Consider the following 7,746-nt stretch of genomic DNA (forward strand, 5'->3'; position numbering starts at 1 on the left):
TAAACATTCAGCACATTTTCCACTTGCTCTTAAAATACCAAATACTTAAAATGATTAAATCAGCCAATGTAACATATGTAATACTTTAATAATTGACCTAAGAAATACAGTTCTTTATTTATAAAAAATAAACATATTTTCTATGAAATTAGTTATACCATTATAATCTTGCTTGCTGAAGAAAAAAAACAATAGAACCTCTCCCAAAACACAACAACAAATGTAATGGATTTCAGGGTTATAATGGGAATTTGTTTGGTTTTAATGTAAACTATAGTGGTGTCTATTTGATGGATTCTATTGGTGGGATGTAATCTGGCAGATGGCAACCAATATAACAACAGTAATTCCTATTGGAATAATGCCCAAAACAAAAAGGAATTTTGTAATGGTGCCTGTGAATGCTTCTCATACTCGCTCCCCTCTGCCCCACGCGGCGCGAATCCCGTGTCATGGACAGCCTGTCTCGTAATGCTCGTTTATACTCGCACTCGCAAGTCTTCACGAGCGCATCTGGCAGTATGGAGGAGGCTTGACGCACGCGCGCAACCTGTGTCGACTCGCGCCTGGCTCCGCGTTTAAAACAAATGTAAACTCAGTCTAACTGCTTGCTAATTTCACTTGGATGAAATGAAACATTCAGCACATTTTCCACTTGCTCTTAAAATACCAAATACTTAAAATGAATAAATCAGCCAATGTAACATATGTAATACTTTAATAATTGACCTAAGAAATACAGTTCTTTATTTATAAAAAATAAACATATTTTCTATGAAATTAGTTATACCATTATAATCTTGCTTGCTGAAGAAAAAAAACAATAGAACCTCTCCCAAAACACAACAACAAATGTAATGGATTTCAGGGTTATAATGGGAATTTGTTTGGTTTTAATGTAAACTATAGTGGTGTCTATTTGATGGATTCTATTGGTGGGATGTAATCTGGCAGATGGCAACCAATATAACAACAGTAATTCCTATTGGAATAATGCCCAAAACAAAAAGGAATTTTGTAATGGTTTAATGGAAACTATAAGAATTTCTGTGATGGTTTCTATAGTTTTTTTCAGCAGGGGTAATGATACCCATACTGTGCTGCACATTATTGACAATATTGAGCTGAAGCTTGACTTTGCAAATTTAAAAACTCAAATCAAATCACAGTATCTGTCCAAAAATAAATAAATAAAAAATAAAATAAAAAAATCGCAATTTGATATTTTCCCCCAAATCGCACATCCCTAATTTTCATCTATAAAACGATAATGAGTTCTATAAACGTTCGATGCAAAGTTTATGCACCAAAAGCGGAACGAAACAGCACTACACACGACCACTAAATGCTGTGAGATCCAGTGTGAAGCGCTTAAATTCAGCCAACAACACAAATGACTCAGTGATTTACACTAGTTTAAAGCCAGATGAAACAGCACTGACAAACAGGAGAAACACTGTGCACAACGATATGGTCAGAAGGCTTTTCAATCTACAAATCGCCAACATTTACCAGGGATTTAATGTAACATATGTAATACTTTAATAATTGACCTAAAAAATACAGTTCTTTATTTATAAAAAATAAACATATTTTCTATGAAATTAGTTATACCATTATAATCTTGCTTGCTGAAGAAAAAAAACAATAGAACCCCTCCCAAAACACAACAACAAATGTAATGGATTTCAGGGTTATAATGGGAATTTGTTTGGTTTTAATGTAAACTATAGTGGTGTCTATTTGATGGATTCTATTGGTGGGATGTAATCTGGCAGATGGCAACCAATATAACAACAGTAATTCCTATTGGAATAATGCCCAAAACAAAAAGGAATTTTGTAATGGTTTAATGGAAACTATAAGAATTTCTGTGATGGTTTCTATAGTTTTTTTCAGCAGGGGTAATGATACCCATACTGTGCTGCACATTATTGACAATATTGAGCTGAAGCTTGACTTTGCAAATTTAAAAACTCAAATCAAATCGCAGTATCTGTCCAAAAATTTTTTTTTAAATAAATAAAAAAACAAAAATCGCAATTTGATATTTTCCCCCAAATCGCACATCCCTAATTTTCATCTATAAAACGATAATGAGTTCTATAAACGTTCGATGCAAAGTTTATGCACCAAAAGCGGAACGAAACAGCACTACACACGACCACTAAACGCTGTGAGATCCAGTGTGAAGCGCTTAAATTCAGCCAACAACACAAATGACTCAGTGATTTACACTAGTTTAAAGCCAGATGAAACAGCACTGACAAACAGGAGAAACACTGTGTACAACGAAATGGGCAGAAATTCAGCCAACAACACAAATGACTCAGTGATTTACACTAGTTTAAAGCCAGATGAAACAGCACTGACAAACAGGAGAAACACTGTGCACAACGATATGGTCAGAAGGCTTTTCAATCTACAAATCGCCAACATTTACCAGGGATTTACTGTAGTAACAATAACTGCACCGTGGTATTGTGGCAGAAATATGGGATATTCATATCGAATTAAAGTCAGGCAAAACACAAACCTGTTTCTTGATTTGAAACAATATCACTCACGAGAACATGCAGAAAACTAAAAAATACATTTTTCTATTAAGATGTTTCTTTGATTAAGGAAAAATCATTTATGGTCTTTAAAATGACAATAATATTGCTTATCGCAATTATTTCTGGGGCAATATATCGCACAACAAAAAGTTGTTATCGTGACAGGCCTAGTCAGGGCCCGTATTCACAAAATATCTTAAGGCTAAAAGTAGCTCATAAAGGCCCGGGTATACTTCACTTTACGCGTTCCATTCCGTCTCGCGCACAGCTGCGTCCATACAGCTTTCAAAGTATACTCAACCGCGGATGAGTGCGGACGGACGAGCTCGACAGCCACAGTACCACCTACTTGACTCTGTCTCAACTTTCAGCTCGCGCATGCGCGGTTGTACACGGACCTCACGATTCGATTCCGATTCTGGGAGTCGCAGTCAGATTCCAAAACTATATATTTTTTTCTTTTTTGTTTATTTTTATAAAAAAAACTTTTTTTTTTTTTATATGAGGGATTATAAAGATCTGTCTCACCCAACTCTTCGCATCCTTCGGGAGTCGCAGTCAGATTCCAAAACTTTTTTTTTTTTCTTATTGATTAGTCTTATTAATAATTTTTTTAAATTACATATGTATGGTGAATTCTCCGGGAATGTCAGACCTCACGTTCGCGGGACAGCACTGGCGAAATCTTCCAACTGAACCATAGCTAAGGTTTGAATATGAATATTCTATGGAAAAAAGCCAGTAAAAGTTGCTAAATCTAGTGCTAAAGTTGCGCTTGTGTGTGTGAGAGACGCGGGAGCTTATGGCAGGGGGGGGGGGGTATTTGTGGCGGTCAATGTGGATGAGTTCTTCTGTGTCATCACGTTCTATTAGTTCTACAGCTTCGGAACTTTCACGCTTAGTAACACATACAGCTGTTTCCTCACCACAGTGCAACAGTGAAAAGGGACCCCTTTCAAACAGTGTCGCGTTCCGAATGTTGTTTAAGCGACACCGGTATTGCAGTATTTTAAAAATTAATATCACAAAAATAATATTCGGTATGAACCGGTATATCCCGCCCAGCACTAATTGGACCTATCATATTAGAGACGTTCTCTGTCCTCTATAAAGATGACATTCACATGCAGAAGTAAGCGTTTAGTTGAGGTGTTTTACATGCATTCTGTTCATTTGTAGGTGATGTTACATTTGACCAAGCAAAAAAAAAAAAAAGGAATAGTTGAAGGAAGTTCACCCAAAAAAGAAATTCGCTGAAAATTGCAGAGGAGATTAGTTCTTCATGGGAACTAATTTCCTCTGCAGTGAATGGGTGCCGTCAGAATGAGAGTCCAAACAGCTGATAAAAACATCACAATAATCCACACGACTCCAGTCCACCAATTAAATGTCTTGTGAAGTGAAAAGCTGCGTTTGTGTAAGAAACAAATCCACCATTAAGGCATTTTAACTTTAAGCCATTACTTCAGACTAAAATACCAATCCATAATCCAGCGGACAAAAGTCCATTCCTGTTTTCCTCTAACAACAAACTGTTCTGACTTGTAAATGGTGCTTGATCTGTGCACATTTCTCTCCTGATTCAGACAAGATGACTTGTATTATGCATTATGGATATTTTAACCAGAAGCATGGACTAAAAATTATGGATTTATTTTTTTACAAACACGCAGCTTTACTCTTAACAAGACTGTAACTGATGGACTGGATTTGTGTGGATTACTTGTGGATCATTGTGATGTTTTTATCAGCTGTTTGGACTCTCATTCTGACGGCACCCATTCACTGCAGAGGATCCATTGCTGAGTAGGTGAACTAATGCTAAATTTCTCCAAATCTGTTCCAATAAAACAAAATCTACATTTTGGATGGCCTCAGGGCTAATACATTTACAGCATAATTCCATTTTTGGGTGAACTACATCTTTAACAATGCACAGCTACTTCAACTTGTCAGTTTTTCTCTTGATGTCTAGATTCTTCACATTGAACTCATCAAAACAAGTAAAAAGAAGCAAAGCTGATGAAGTTACTTAAGTCCCTTCAGTTTTCACAATTTCGAATTTATTCCATCTTTAATCAAGCATCAAAAGACTAGGTTAAATCACTCACTGCTCTTGACGTAACGAGCAGATTAAGAAGAATCAGGCATTCAATGTAATTCACACAGCGAGGAGGACTAAAGTGTTTTATTTTACATTTGATTACTCAATTTCTTTAGTATTCTGGATCTGAATACAAAAAAAATAAAAATAAAAGCACTATTTCATTTGTATCTTTGTCCTAGGGCTGCATTGCAAAATGCAATGTGTTGTTGTAAATTGTTAGGCCTATATTTTCATTTGATTACATTTTAAGATGTAAATCTTAGATGATTCTAAACTGTTCACATTTGTATTCATTTATTTTATTAGACACCATTTTTGATGACAAATTAGTATTAATCATAAAACAGAATCCAATTAATGAATAAATAAGTAAATAAAATGAAGAATTTAGGTAAAAATAAAACACATTCCATGGAGCCATAAACTAAAAGGTAACTTACTTGGAGTTATGTTTAGAAATTTTTTTTTTGCAACCAAAACTGCCTAAAGAAAAATAGCAAAATCCTGTCAGAACTGCTTTAAAACTACCTACACAGAGCAAGATGGGAAACAACTTCGTGTACTCACCTGAGTTGAGTTTTAAAAGTTATTGTAACACTTCAATTCTCTAATAACAACCCTCTAGAAACGCTTAGACAAAGCACACAGGAAAAGCTGTCGATCACAATGTTGTCTGCAACACAATAAACACCATTTGCCTGCCTTAATACAATTTCACAGTCACAAGCTAAATGCGATTGTACCAAACACGAATTCAACTCGAAGGCCAACATGACGATATATTTAATAAGCAAAATTGGTAAGCGCCTTAAATCACCGCTGAACAAAATAACAAATCACTTAAGGCTAGGAAACCTGTCCGTCTTTCAACAGCTGTCAATCACATAGCTATGCTGCCAGATAACTAACATTAAACATACAAAGACTTGCTGCGCACACAACTTCAGGTGAATAAACTGACAGTGTTTACTGAATGTGTTCAATCCGCTGGACACCTAAACCTGTCCATAAGTAGATATATCTGATATTTCTGCTACAAATCGCAGGACTCGCGCGGAGCTCAAACCGAAAGCACAGCGAGGCTAATAACGCTGCTGACAAGAGCTCCAAACTGATGCCGTTTTCAACAAAATACACTTTAATGTAAAGAATAGTAATGTTACTAAAAAACGGAAAGATAAAACTCAAATACGACAACTGACTCTCGCACATTTTTTTAATAAAAGGTAAAGGTTGTGCGTTTCTCCGTTAGACGGCGGAGCAACACAAAATGGCGACTGTGGGCAGCACAGACGAGTCCTTGTGCGCAAAGTCGCTAAAACACCATTACAGTCCCATTAAATGAGTTCATATGCATTCAAAACATTTGTTAAGGAAACGTAATGCGGTTGAGACACTGTAATAGTCATTAAAAGCGGGAGAATGCGCTGCACATTTCCTTCTAACGTTACCCGCTATCAATGCTAACGGTGTATGACACGGATTTGTCCGGCGTCGTGTAACGTTACGTATTACTCTGTGTGTGTGTGTGTGTGTGTGTGTGTGTGTGTGTGTGTGTGCAATCAAAACACACACTAGTCTCACCCCAAAGCGTGAAACAACCACGGCCCGCGATTAATACACATCTGTCAATGTCAGACGCTTGAAACGTGCGCAGATCACATGAACCCGACTTAATTAATCTGACCGAGCGTAAAGTGCACGCTTATTCTCATTCAATTGTAGGTCAAATCCTCCAGCATTCCCGCACAGAGAAACGTGAGATTTTCGCGTCGAGCTACGCAGAGCAGGGACGCGAGCCTGTGCTAGCACTGGACAGCAAACGGCCTAATGCTAATAAACAACCTCGGAGCCCTTCGTTACCCGCTTTCTTTGACGCACACGCGATGTACACGGGGTAATAAGGCGCTAAAACACAAAAGCAACCAGCCCAAGAACGGAATCATACCCAAACTGACCCGTTATCATGAATGAGTTTGTCTTTCCTAGCTGCTAGCGTTAGCACTCGGCGACACACGGGCCGCTTTCACCAGACAATCATTTCAGCGCTGATTAGCGCGCTTGACCGTTGCACGAAACGACGCGGCGCATGCTGGGACGTTTAATAAGAAATAAACGCTTTGCGTAAGTGTAAAGGCTGCTTGTTTGTTTACCTTCTTTATTTTGTTGTGAGGGCGCGCGGGCTCGTTCTCTCCCACAATCCAGAACAAACAGCTCGAGACGTCGGTGACGTCATGCGCGCTGAGGACGCACAGGACGTGAGGACCGCGAGCGCTGCTGTCGCACGTGCCAAAGATCACTTAAAAGCTCAGCTCTGATCGCTCTCTTCCGTTTGCTGCGCGATCGCTCTTATTTAAGCGACACTGCGCCTGAAATAACAGTGCAATAGAAGTGCGTGATGAAATCGTCCGATTTAAATAAAGAGCGTATATGCGCTGAAAAAGTAATTTATATCTTCTTGATTTCATGAAATAAAATCTACTGTTTGTAAAGCAACTTAAAAATATCTGTCTGTCTGTCTGTCTGTCTGTCTATATATTTACATTTACATTGTCATTTAGCAGACGCTTTTATCCAAAGCGACTTACAATTGGGGGATAGCTACATAAAGCGATTCTTCTTAAAGAGGCAAACAGACACAGGAAGTGGTTGTAATACCAAGTTCTTAGACATTGTTCAAATAAGTACAAGCTAGAAAGAGAGGGAATAAATAAGAGATAATTTTTTTTAATGGTGAAGTCAAGTAGCTTCGAAAGAGATGAGTTTTCAGCTGTCGCTTGAAAATTGTCAGGGATTCAGCATTCCGGATAGGGGTGGGAAGATCATTCCACCAGCCAGGAATGGTGAACGAGAATGTTCTGGAAAGTGATTTTGAGCCTCTCTGTGATGGTACCACGAGACGTCTTCCTGTTTGGAAGTAGGCGAGTGCTGAGCCTGTGGCTGTCCTATATGCAAGCATCAATGTCTTGAACTTGATTCGAGCCGCAACCGGTAGCCTGAGATCCGTGCAGCAACCGTTGGATCATCTGGTTGAAATGAGAGATAGAGCTGTGTGTCATCAGCATAGCAATGGTAGGAGAA

General features: G+C 38.2%; 1 protein-coding gene across 2 annotated transcripts in view; it reads right to left on the bottom strand.

Moving 5' to 3' along the window:
• brd4 (bromodomain containing 4) overlaps positions 1-6,944 on the bottom strand; it is a 93,189-nt gene extending 86,245 nt beyond the window's left edge. For both annotated transcript variants that reach the window (XM_016275924.1, XM_016275923.1), the window contains exon 1: positions 6,819-6,944. The gene's annotated coding sequence lies outside the window, so the exon portion shown is untranslated. The remainder of the gene's footprint in view (positions 1-6,818) is intronic.
• Positions 6,945-7,746: the final 802 nt, after the last annotated feature.

Source organism: Sinocyclocheilus grahami, unplaced genomic scaffold, assembly GCF_001515645.1.
Source record: "Sinocyclocheilus grahami isolate Dianchi unplaced genomic scaffold, SAMN03320097.WGS_v1.1 scaffold97.1, whole genome shotgun sequence".
Lineage (NCBI taxonomy): Eukaryota > Metazoa > Chordata > Actinopteri > Cypriniformes > Cyprinidae > Sinocyclocheilus > Sinocyclocheilus grahami.